The 13,664-nt window shown below is 40.7% G+C and overlaps 1 protein-coding gene across 1 annotated transcript in view; it reads right to left on the bottom strand.

Moving 5' to 3' along the window:
* Window positions 1-13,664, bottom strand: part of LOC139064860 (CUB and sushi domain-containing protein 3-like) — a gene marked incomplete at its 3' end in the record, with an annotated part of 179,952 nt that overhangs the window by 109,652 nt on the left and 56,636 nt on the right. The gene's annotated exons all lie outside the window — the stretch shown is intronic.

Raw genomic sequence — 13,664 nt, 5'->3', positions numbered from 1 at the left:
TTGGGACTAGATTTCCCTCAATGTGGTCCGTGAGCTAAAATGAGTTTGACACCCCTGCCTTAAACTATCGGAAAGGTGACCCATTAGAACAACACTTTAGTCTACACCATAACTGTCTCCTTTTACAGAATACCCGTCTGACTCTGAGGGTTTTCATGGAAGAATGTGGCACCTAAGTGAGCTCTGCACTGGTGCTGCCCTGATCTTCAAGCTGGACTGTTATAGCCACCCTAAAGCCTCCCTAATCAATTAAATGGAGAAGGATATTTACAGATTGAATTAATTTTCAAAGATGGATCATCATACAAACAGAGCATCAAACTGGTCAAGGCTGTGATTGTGGGTTTAAAAGGTTGGTGTAGATGGTGCTAAAGCTAGAACAGAATAAATAAATAAAATTTATTGAAAATTGAGCCACAAAAGATGAACAGATGTTTTCACTCTCCACCTGACTGGCTTCAGCAAGTGTCTGATTATCCAACTTGGCTCAGCTGGTAGTCGATGTTGACAGATGGCACATGCAATTGCTCCTCTAGTAATTTTTTATGGAAGCCTCTGTTCGTTTTTCACTCCAAACCAAACAGTGAGTCAGAATGAATAAAAAGTGACCTATGATGAACCTATAAATGAACTGGGACTTTAAGGTAAAACCAAAGTAGGATTATTGTGGTGCTCTGCCGACCCTTTTGACAGGTGCTGCTGCTCATTAAGAGACAATGGTTATACTTAATAAGCAGCTTTTAGCTGTTGTGTGAAATATGAATAAAAGGGTTTTTGCATCATAAAAGACATGACCACCTTTCATCAAACTGCCTTGAGAATAGAAATGAAGTGACTTCTTATTCCCTCTATGTATTCAAAGTTTTAGGGTTTTGTTTAAAAGGAAACATCGTCTTCAAAAAGATGATAAATTCCACGTCAAACGTAACATTTTGAGAACTAAGTGAATTAAGCATACATGTTTAAAACCCCATATCTTTCTATCTTAAAGAGCAAGTCACCCCCTTCCAGAGTCTAACTCAACTCCCATTTAACGTTTGAAAAATGCGCCACAAGGACGTGTGCCTGGCAGACCAAGAGGGCGGAGTCACACACACACACATACACACACACACGCACAACACACACACTCGCATATGACATCATATGGTACCAGCTAATGTCAGAGTACCTCTTAGCCGATTGCAATGGGACATTTAAATTCAAACAGAGCGGGGTTTTTACCTGAAGAGGGCGCAGCACTTGACAGTTTTAGGCAGAATACTTAAATATTTACTAAAATGCACTAAAGTGCCAAATTTTTAACTAGATGCATCAACTGCATGACTAGACTATCATTTAGAGTTCATCAGCAAAAATGGTTAATTTAGGAGGAACTTGCTTGGTTGTCTGTTGCTGCTGCTTCTTTATTGCCCTCAGATTAACCAGTATTCCTGAATAAACTTTTGGGAGGAGGCCAAAATTAAATTAGGTTTCACGCAAGGATCACTATGCCAGAGCCTCCTCCGCTGTAGCTTCCATGCCCTTGCTCATTTTCTTTCCTACGTTTTCCTTTATGGCCTGAAAGCATCATTCATGCGCCTAATAAGCACCAAAAACACTGAAAGTGTTAATTTTTAATACCAGCCAGCTTCATTACTCTGGCTCATAAGTGTTCCTTACAGCCTGAACTGCTTTACATTCAGGGGTCTATACTGTGACTGTGCTGCCTCCTCAGCAGGATGGCCTTTGTGGTTATTGAATCGTCCCGGCAGTACAGGCTCAGCTTCAATCATCCGTACAGCAATAGCTACTGAAGCATACCAAGGACGGTTAACCCTTACCAGCTCCAGATTATCTCCCTGACCCTGTGCTCCAGCCAGGTAGAGTACAGAGATGTGAAGGGGAGGCAAATGGGAAATAGAATGAAATCACACGGTTGAGTTTTCTGAATTTCACAATGCGTGGGGAAGATTTGAGGATTATCCTAAAGATGCGTGCCCTCTACCAAAATATATGTCATTGCAGTTTTTCAGTTCTGACATTTTAGTTGCAGTTACTACTTTTTGTTTTACATAATTACCTTTTCATCTGGGGTTTGGCTTAGGGTTAACCCAAGTACTCAATTACTGCAAATGTATACAAGCAAGAATTAACCATGTGGTCACTTCTACCATGCATTAAACTTGAAATGCTTTTTAGGCTTTAACCACCCGTTGACCTAGAGGGCTTTGTGAGGTAAATAATTGATAATGTGAGTCATGTTTCCACTGTTGGAGTTCCAGGAAATTTATGGGAGGGGGGAAATTGTTTTTCTGTACAAACTCAGCTTTATCATGACTTTGCTAAGACGTCAGCACATCACGGATGTTTCTGCCAAGAGTGATGTCATTAATCAGCACAAAAAGTGCCCATGAACATTTATACCATTAAGAGTTTTATTCTGTCAAAGTTCAGCTAAATTTAACCCATTTGAAGGACTGGGAGAGCGACAGTGTGATGCAAATGTGGCGTTCAATGACCAGAAGAAGCGTCATTTTTTACAGTGCTCTGTGAGACAACGAAGCCCCGTGAATTATGACGCTCTGGGGTGGATTTTCGCTGCATTTCTTGGTTTGGGGAGTTTAGTAATGGGGAATATAACAGAGTGAACACTGTTCTTTTCTTTGCTTCACCAGCAACTCTTCCAAATTAACATTTGCTGGTTGTTTGGTTGAATTCTGCTGATGTAATTTCCTACTGAGTTACAACCAATCAGCATGAGTTCACCAAAAGTTCTGCTCAGCGACTCTACAGGACCAATCCGAGTACCTACCCCAGCTCAGGTACTGCGTTTGGTCACGCGCATGCTGTAAAGCTCCAATAAAATTTCCCTGAAGATTCAATAATGGAAACGCACCTTTAGTTTCTCTCTTGGGCTGCCATTAGGGTTCAGATGATACTAAGTGAGGCATCTAATTAGTGACTACAAGAATAAAAATTGTATTTTTGGGGTGAGAATTTTTTTTTCTCTCTTTTAGAAAATAAACTTGAAAATCCAATGCATTGCTGCATTCTCTGGTACTGGAGGATAAAAACTAAAGCTAACCAAAATAGGGATCCTAAGTCACGCCCATCTACTTCCGGACCATGGGTCCCCGGAAGAATGAAAAACTGAATGCAAGTCAATGGAGCTAAAAATGCTGTTTTCTAATTCTGCTTGTTTTGAGCCACGTATTTCACATATGATGTCCGTGAATTTTAAATAAGCATTTTGATACAAAGAATGCGCTTATTTTCTAACAGGGGGACACACAAGGGCGTCAGTTTGTTTTTAGAATTGCTGGGGACAATAATCATACACTTGAGTGAGGTTTAAAAATTGCTGGGGACAATCATTTAATAGGCTAGCATATTTAAGTATTCATCAGGTTTTAATGTTTCACTCCAATATGCACAGTAGTGTATTGACAGTTATTAAAAATCCTGTTTTGTTTTTCCAATGGCACTGAAACCCCCCATTAGCCTGTAAGCAAGGTGGAATCTTTACATCCATATAGCTAGTCTAGCAAAAAAGATCTTGTATTATTATTATTATTATTGTATTATATTATATATATATCCTTGTTATAATATTTGTGACTGTCAAATTAGATTTTCAGAGAAAAATACTCATCTTTATATCAGGCTCCACGCTCCGACAACCTAGCTGTCCGTGAACTACCAGATTCATTGATTTTAATACACTTTTCATTTCATTTCATGGCATTTGTTTACCATCTTTTCCGGGAAAGATAACTCCCTGCGCATGCTCACCCTATTAATTCAGATTGAATGCTTGGTGCATAAAATAGTGTCCGTGTAAACAGACATTTGGGATTTCCGAACAGCCAAGATTTTCATCGGATAGAGGAGATTTTGCGCATGTAAGCGTGGCTAATGTGTGTTATACAGCATCACACTCTGTTCAGATTAAAAAGACAGCGAAGTAACTTAACACTCACGAGAAGTTAGCTTCTATTAGCGACACGCTAATCGGAGCATTATCACCCATATAACTTGCTTTTCTTTTTAAAGCTACAAGCTAAACTTCTCACAGAACACTCCTAAGAGCACTCGCATGTCAAAAACAAGTCACAAAAGCTACTTAAAATCGACTTAACAACATATTATTCTGCTCACGTGTACTCACCTCCACAAGCTACATGCTAACAGCCGGGGTGGCTGTAAGCACGCCTGAAGGACCCCTGCATTAATCACATTAAAATATCACCTTATTTTGGTGTTTAATAAAATATAGCATTGCTTACCTCTTGGAGCTAAACAAGAATAAGGGATTCTTGAGCAGTGTGGGTGACGTGCTCTCCTGCTTATCACAACTGCTGACGGCTGCATGCAGGGCAGCAGGGTAGAGAACTCAGCATAACACAGGGCACTTTTTCAGAAATGTTACAAATGAATTAATTAATTGATTACGGTTTTATTTTTATTTGAAGCTCAAGTATAAATAATTAGATGCCAGTTGCGACATTAAAAAAATCTGCTGGGAGCAGACGTAGGCATACGATCTGAGCTGGTAAAAAAAAACTCATCTAGGCTTTTTTGAAAGTGGAGGGGACACAGCTGCCAATCACAAATTTTGCCGCAGACATGTCCCCGGCGTCCCCAGTTAAAATGAAACCTATGGGGACAAACTATTTTAGGTTTTGTGTGAAAATAAGTCCAGGACTACGAATGTGCTTCACGAAAGTGATGTCATGGAACCAGACACCGAGAAAACTGAGGGAAAATGGCTGTGAGTTCAGCGAACTTCCCACAGGAGAACAGATCCGCCATAAATCTGGCCATGTGGTAAGTAGCAGCTAAGCTAGGAGAGAGGAGATTCTGTAACGTGTCGATTTCTAGTTTGTAATCATGCTTAGTACGAACTTTTACAAGCTGATAAATCTCAAAGTGCGTGACTGGCATGGTCAAAACACCCGTCTTTATTTTTAATTTAAATTGCAGTACGACATGTGCAATCCAGGGCAAAGCGGATTAGAAAATAGCATTTTTAGCTCCGTTGACTTGCATTCATTTTTTCTTTTTCCCGGGGACCCATGAGCCGACCGGAGAGGGTGGAGACTTAGGCTCCCTGTAGAATTAACATGTTGGCAAGGTTCCAATAAACTTGTAGAATTCTTGCAAAAAGAGTCGTTTAGTCCCATGAAAGACAGACCTTTGATCGATAAATGAAAACACAAGACTCAAAAGTCCTAAAGTCATTTTGGTTTAAAGAGTAAGAGAATTTCATGTCGATAACAAAAAATAAAAAAACACTCTACTTGTCAGTTTATGAAACAAGTCAAGCCTGTGGTCTCAGCAGAGAGCCGAAGTAAAGATCAGAACTTCTTTCAGGATGGTCAATCTGCCTCTTTTAACAAACCACCTACAGTAGCAGATAGACTGACCAATGTACACAGAGAATGATTGATGACATCATTAAGGTGGCACACAGTGTTCCAATGGCACTCGTTCTGGTAGGAGATTTAATGGGCGCACACGCACACGCACACACGCACACACACACACACACACACACACACACACACACACACACACACACACACACAGTCATTTACTGAACCCGCTGTAAGTGCCCGAGCTCTTCAGCTCTCTCATTCGTCTTCCTCTCACTTCCTAAAAATCAACATATGTGCATGGCTGTGTGAGTGTCTGTGCATGTGTAAGAGTAGCTGACACACACCTTCGTAGGGTCGGCACATCCACCTAACTCCCCTGGAGTTCACAAACAGACACAGGCAGAGAGAACGAGTTGGCTCGGTGGCCTTGCCATCTGTCCATTAATCAAGGTGCCACATGGAGCCCCTCTCTCTGTCTCCGTCTCTGTCCTCACTTGTGCTCGTAAAACATTATATGAGTGGAAAATGGACAGTGCACTTGTATTTGTGTGTTTGTTTGATATTTTATTGTAATTTTGAGATGTTCTGGGAGCTTTCTGTTCGTTCTATAACATCCAATAAATAGATTACCACTCCTGCCCGAATTTCTATTTGTATTCATTTTTCTCTGTCGGTTCACTGTTGTGACATTCATGGCTCATTTTCCAGAGACGTTCACTCCATTCTCCCTTTAGTGCTCCAAACGACACGTTTAACTATATAAAAGTGTTATGATAGGAGTGTCCCTTTAATAGGTTAGCTGGCTTGATGCTTCCTGACAGATTGCCTTTCCGCCGGTGTTATTCAGGAGTTTTCACATCAGTTGTTGGCTGGTTGGATTTAAAGGTCAAATCTGAGCTGAGTGGAGCTAGAAACGGCCTTCCTTTAATTCTACTTTTGTTTAATTCAGACTTAAAAAAAAGCTAAATAAGGACATTGCTTTGGGGGAAATATATTAAATATAATATTGATCTCAGTACCTGTTAGGTTCAATAAATACTCGTATTTGTTAGTAGATGAACCATCAGATGAATAATGTCATTTTGTTGGGATCAGGCGCATCACTTTTGGGCTAACAGCTGTTTGATTAAAAAAAATGTGGCTTACACACTGGAGCCAAGGCACATAGAAAGGGGTACAATAGCTTGTGTCATTGCAAATGCAGCCCAACACTTTTGTTTTATTAATAGCCATGCTTTCTCACATGGTGAATAATATACTCCACTGGTATGTTTCTGCATGAGTAGTGAGAATACAATGTTACTACTATTATAATCATTTAAAGAGCAAGTCACCCCCAAATCAACAATTTTTTGCTGATAAACTATATAAATGAGTGTCTGTAGACACGTGTTCAATAATTTAGCAATTGAAAGCATCTTAGTTAAAATGTAAACATTCTGCCTAAAACTATCATTGTTGCGCCCTCTTCAGGTGAAAACTCTGCACTGGATTTGAATTTAAATCTGCCAATGCTATTGGCTAAGAGGTACCCCATGACATTAGCTGGTACCAAATGATGTCAAATGCTGCTGTGAGCCTGTATGTGTGTGTACTTGTTAGCGGCTTCGTCATCTCGGTCTGTCGGGCAACGCCTCCTTGTCAGTGGTAGCGCTAGCAGCTTGCCCTCATGCTTGCTCCAGGGAGGGCCTAAGCCTCGGCCTCATGGTAAAAGTGTTATATCCTAGAAATCTGAGGGTAGTAGAGTCATTCAACAGTAGTTTCCTGGCTAAAAGCGTCCGCCAACCTCAGTTAACTATGGTTTGCGAAATTGGCCTGTAGCTACGTCAGCTCAGAATTTGATGGGTGTTAGATCATCTGCCCTCACGCTCATGGATTCATTCTCAGCTCTACTTCTGTATTTTCTGGGAGTGACTAGATTCAAGACACAGCCAAGATGGAGGTGGTGGGGACCGCCCACTGGGTTTCAGAAATTTACTGGTAAAAGTGTCCAGGTGTATATATGTATATATATATATATATATATATATATATATATATATATATATATATATATATATGGCCTCTTCAGCTGCAGGAGCCAGGACCATCCAGCCCTGTGATTGGCCAAGACACCGCCCCTCCTCCACCTCTCATCCAGGCTACTGATGAGCAAAGTTGACCTGAATCCCTCTGATGACCTACACCTATGAAGGCTGTGCTTAGGCAGTCTGGGAGGCAGCAGTGCTGGGCTTCTGCTGTCTGTGGTTTTGTTTTGAACCCATTTTGTTTTTGATGAGTTTTAACCTGAAAACTCTGAGATAATCCCCTGGGATCTTGGTAGACTGTCTTTAACAGTCTTGGTGAGGGTATTTCCCTCTTTGTTTAAGGTTAACTTGGCTTGATACAACTTTACTGACTTTGGTTTAAAACACCTGTTTTGGTAAAACGTTTAACATAAGTTTAAACCAGGTGTTTAATGTCAATAGAATGCTTTATGTTAATGTTATTATTTATGGCTTTTAACAAAGTCTTAGTATGTTGGGTTTAAAGGTTAACTCTGGGTTTAGAAACTTTTATCAACTCCGTATATTTAAAAAGGCGTTCTGATTCGGTAAAACTTTTAACAAAGTTTTAATCAGGTGTTTTTCATGTAGGTAAACTGTCTCTTAATGTTAACCTTTTTGCTATGTTTTCATTTGGAATTATTTTTATAATGCCCTCCATCTGTTTGCTCCCTTATTTTTACAACCTTTTTATGACAATTAAACCCATTTTAAATCAAGTATCTTGTTTCTTATGTTACTCTCTCATTCACATTTTAACACCTTCTGTCGGGGACATAACATAAATGGGGGCTCGTCTGGGACGTTTTAACCTCAGACAGTCAAGGAACAGAAAAATCCCTTGGTGGCGGTGTTTTCATGCCGTTTTAATTGTTTTAAAGGTTTTAAGCAACAGATGGCTGACTGGACTAGCGGGCGCGACTGGAGGCCCCGCCCTGTTGGAGAAACGCTGGTGGAAGGACTTTCAGAGTCCACATGAGTCCACTTCACCAAACCTGATGATTAAAAACAGATCCTATGCTCACACACACACACACACACACACACATATATATATATATATATATATATATATATATATATATATATATATATATATATATATATATATATTCACTCATTCATTCATTCATTCATACTTTGCCAGAAACTCCAGAAGACACAGGTGGGGGCCTCAACTATCGCCTGGATTAAAGACTAGCTGACAAACAGACCACAGTTTGTGAGGCTGAAGAACTGCACATCAAACCAGGCGATCAGTAACATTGGAGCACCACAGGGGACTGTACTCTCACCATTCCTTTTCACCCTGTACACCTCAGACTTACAGTACAAATCAGAGACCTGTCATCTACAGAAATACTCCGATGACTCTGTAGTCGTCGGGTGTATCAGAGATGGACAGGAAGCTGAGTACAGAGAGCTGGTGGAGCGCTTTGTGGCATGGTGTGTAAACAATCATCTGACGTTGAACGTGAACAAAACAAAGGAGATGATTTTAGACTTCAGAAGAAACAGGGTGTAGTCAAACACTGTTTCCATCATGGGAGAAGAAGTGGAGGTTGTTGAGGAATACAAATACCTTGGAGTTCACCTGGACAACAGACTGGACTGGAGAAAGAACAGCAAAGCCGTTTACAAGAAGGGACACAGCAGACTGCACTTCTTGAGGTCGCTTAGGTCCTTCAATGTCTGTAGCAAGATGCTGCAGATCTTCTACAAGTCTGTTGAGAGTTTAATGTCTTCAGCCATCGTCTGTTGGGGTAGCAGCATCAGAAGCAGGGACCTGAAAAGGCTCAACAGCCTACTAAAAAAGGCTGGTTCTGTTCTGGGGACGACTGTGGAACCACTGGAGGAGATAATGCAAAGAGGGATTCTCCAGAGAATCAAGAAAATGATGGACAACCCTGAGCATTCTCTTCACAAGACTGTCAGACAACGGAAGAGTGTCTTCAGTCAGAGGCTTCTTCAGTTTCGCTGCAACACTGACCGCTACTGGAGATCCTTCCTGCCAACAGCCATTGTAATATACAATAACTCTTTGACGACTTGATTATTATTATTATTATTATTATTATTCAGAGCTACTACAGCAATCAATTTCCCTCTGGGATTAATAAAGTATTTTTGAATTGAATTGAATTGAATTGAATGACCCCAACAAACAGGATCAAAGACAAGAGTCAGCCCTGATGGGTTGCAACCCAAACTGGGAATGTGTTCAACGTTCTGCAAAGTATGGGGTCACAACTCTAACTTGGTTGTACAGGGACTGGAAAACCTATAAATGTCCATAAATGTCCTGTCCAAAATGCCAAAAACAGGCATTTAAAGATAATTGGTGATTCTAAATAGACTGTGTGTGTTCATTGTGGGTTGTCTCTATACGACCTTGTAATGGACTGGCCACCTGTCTAGGATGCACTCCAACTCCTGTCCAATAACTAGGGGATTTAAGGGTTATTCTAATAACCTTGACCTGCATTTCAGATGTGTACCGAGTCTCTGTGACCCTAAATGGGATTAAGAAGGCATAAATTATTTTCTTAACTGTCCAAAAACAAAACTATCATAGACCCTTTAGTATTCACTGTTATACAGCCTAATGTGGGATGCAACCAAAGGTCCCCCAATCCTTGATGTGAAATACACACTCCCAGCTAAAGCTAATCTTCCTTCTAGCTCCATCTAATGAGTCACAAGTCAAAGTGCTTGTCTAGGCATCGGTAAAGTTTCAAATACCTTTCAGTCTTTCAGCTCCAGAGGAACATGTCTCTCATAAATTTGAGCCCTCTTTATTTTTTGAATTTCAATATTAGGGTTATTTTTTCTGTCCCTGAGGGAATAAGTAAAATGGTATCTCCAGGTTCTGCTTTCCAGACCAAGCAGGCCGTCCACACCGAACTACTTTGTATGGTTAAAACTGAAACAGCATATGCAGTGTCTAGAGGGTTCGATCTCTTCAGAGCATTCTATAGAGGTTAAATAGTGCCTTGGTGTTATTGTTTGAAATAAGATTTGAGTGGAGCATGCATCCTGTCCTTCACGCTGTCTCGATGTGGTTTCTCTGGGATTCACAGATTTTTCTACAGAGCTTATTTAGTGCTAGCAACGTTCAAAACTACAAAGTTTTACTAAAGAGCCACAAGGTGAGGAATGAAAAGGACACCTATTTTATCAGTAACGCTGCTGTACAAATAGTCTTTCAGCCGACAGGAGCCTACCTGAAGTGAAGCCTGTGGTTTGGGACCATCTTCTGTCATACGATGCCTAAAATAACAAAGCCTGGACATATTAGTTTCTTAGCAACAGCCATTAAAGAAGGATGTTGGACAGAGCTGTTTATGTCGAGAGCATCACTAATTGTGTTTTAGAGTTTTCACGTTGAACATCCGCTCCTCTGGAGTTGTAGTGGACCAGTGAAAATGTCTCTACCCACATCACATCTCAGCAAAGACCCCGTCCTGATCGGTGGCTGTTTACCAATGGGCCTAACTTACTGTGCTTCACTTTACAGCACTGCACTCCTCCTGAGGGACTTAAGGGTACGCCCTTCTATGAAGAGATTTAGGTAAAATAAAGACCCCCTTATATCATATTTAGGGAAGACAAGAAGATAAAAGTCCTTAAAACAACAGAACGGTCAAACGAAGGTGACAGGTAAGCTAGACCTGACTGAACTGGATTGGTTTTATCCTACCTGTCTACAAGGATCTAGGCTGTCATGGTAACGAGAGCTTAAAGGGTGTCAGTTCACCCAGGATGTCTGGTTCATGAGAGGAAGGCAGGAAAGTAGCAGAAGCCCGGGTTTAGAAAGTGTCCTTTAACCTCGGAGCGCCAGAGCTCAACCTGGAGCTGGACGGGTTTCACTGGAGATCCCAGGTGCTACTCATCCTCCCTTCCTTCACAGTTTAAGGGCTGTGAGCCAACAAACAGTTACTGTTTTTAACACTTCATAGATTAAGAAGGTCGTTTGTTGTCTTTCTTAACTTCTTCTGTTTCTCTAAAGTCACTTTATCATTCCAAATACTATTTTCCAGTTTCACACTCGGTCTTTATGTGTCACAGTAACCCAGTGTCATTCTTTCAACACACACACACACACACGCACACGCGCGCACACACACACACACACACACACACACACACACACACACACACACACACACACACACTGAAAAGTGTGTTTAATGTTAAAGTATGTGTGTCCAGCCACGGTCTGAATCCAGCTGAAGGAAGACATGACAAACGACTTTGGCATTTCACATGAAAGACACCTCCAGTGTGTGGTGTGTGTGTGTGTGTGTGTGTGTGTGTGTGTGTGTGTGTGGTTTTTGTTTGAGCCCACTCATCAGCACATAGACAGACTGAGATATGTGAACTCTTAAGTTGTTGTTTTGTTTAATTATAAGACATAAAAAATGAGCATGTAGCTTATTGCCTCTATGCTTAAATTACGTTTTCCACCTGAATAAGAATCATTACTCCTCCCATGATGAACATTTTATTATGGCTCTAAAATGAATGTGAAAATTTCCTTCTGGATCAAAATCATTAATTTTTCAGCATTTTTTATGCATTGAAGTTGTTAAAAAACAACAGTTATATATTCAAAGTGTAACAAACCATAAAAGCAGCAGAATCACCGAGGTTTCTTAGCCTCGACATCTACACAGACAGTACCCGAAGCAAAAGCATCTTGTTCTACAGGTCGGTCTGGCCACTGACTCAGCAGGACTGATCAGTATTGGGTCATGCCAATCACAGCGCTCTATCAAGCATCATCATACGTTGGTGATATTCTTAGTCCTCACACAGCAGGTCCCTGAGGTCCAGTGAACAAAGCCTACTGGTTGTACAGCACCAGGCTAAAAACTATAGGAGACAGATCATTTGCTGCTGTGGCCCTCAGACTCTGGACGTCTCTCCCCTGAGCCTGAGATCCGTGGACTCAGTGGTCTCCTTTAAAAAGCAGCTGCAGACTCACCTGTTCAAGCTGGCTTTGCGTGACCTTAGTCACCGTTTTCTTATTCTGTTCTTTCTACCTATTCCTCCTTCCTCAGGAATTCCCACTCACTCTCTCTCTTTCTTTACATTTTTTAATAACAATTGTCTATTTTTGCTAATTTTAAACACATTTTTAATCATTTCCTAGACTCTTTTTTTATATTTTAAAGTTTTTGTTTTTGTGAAGTGCCTTGTGATTTTTATCTAAAGAGGCATTATAAAAAAAAGATTGTTTTCTTTCTTTCAGTATGGTGGGCCAATGACAGTGCTCCATCAGTTTGGTGGGCCAATTCAATTTTTTTATACATATTTAGCGCCAAATCACGACAAGAGTCATCTCAAGGCACTTCACATAATAAACATTCCAATCCAGGTCAGTTCATTAAGCCAATCAGAAATAATGTTTCCTATATAAGGAAGCCAGCCAATTGCATCAAGTGACTTTACAGCAATCCTCATACTAAGCAAGCATTTAGCGACAGTGGAGAGGAAAACTCCCTTTTAACAGGAAGAAACCTCCAGAGAATCCTGGCTCAGTATAAGCAGCCATCCACCACGACTCACTGGGGATCGAGAAGACAGAGCAGGCACACACGCACACGCGCACACGCACACGCACACACACACACACACACACACACACACACACACACACACACACCAAACAATGTGTATGGTTACATTGTGATTTCTTAGTAAATATTCTATTTGGGGAGAGATAAACTTTATTGTATTTATTCTAGTGAATCTATAATTAAGCGGGTAAACTAGTAGTAGCACATCCAACGTCAAGGAAAGCAAAAAGTTATTATCAGGAGAGGGAGAATGTTTAAGTGGTTAGCAGCAGTGTGCAATCACAGCGCTCTATTGTAAAAACACTAAAGAGAAATTCGACAAGCAAGCAGCAAACTTAACTTTCTGGGAACTATTGGGCAAATCTGTAATTAGCTGTGATGTAGCTGGCAGATGCAGCCAACTCTAAAAATCTGTGGTTCCATTAACAGACTTTGTTCCTGAACGTTGTGCAGATGGAGATCTTAAAACACGTTCCACCCCCTGGACTTCAGGATGATCTAAAATATAATCTGACAACAGGTTTGGTCCCTGATGGAGGCTTAAACATGTCTGGTACTCTTCCAGTTTAATTTCAAAGAGTCTGTAGACAATCAAAAGCTAACCTGGAGGCTTTAACATTAACACTTCAGTGTAATTTAAGTTTAATGGTAAATTAACCTTAAAATGGTAAAACTGC

This window comes from Nothobranchius furzeri, unplaced genomic scaffold (assembly GCF_043380555.1).
Source record: "Nothobranchius furzeri strain GRZ-AD unplaced genomic scaffold, NfurGRZ-RIMD1 Scf057, whole genome shotgun sequence".
NCBI classification, from domain to species: Eukaryota; Metazoa; Chordata; class Actinopteri; order Cyprinodontiformes; family Nothobranchiidae; genus Nothobranchius; species Nothobranchius furzeri.
Note: the sequence above shows the minus strand (reverse complement) of the source record. Positions and strands in the feature narration are given on the sequence as shown.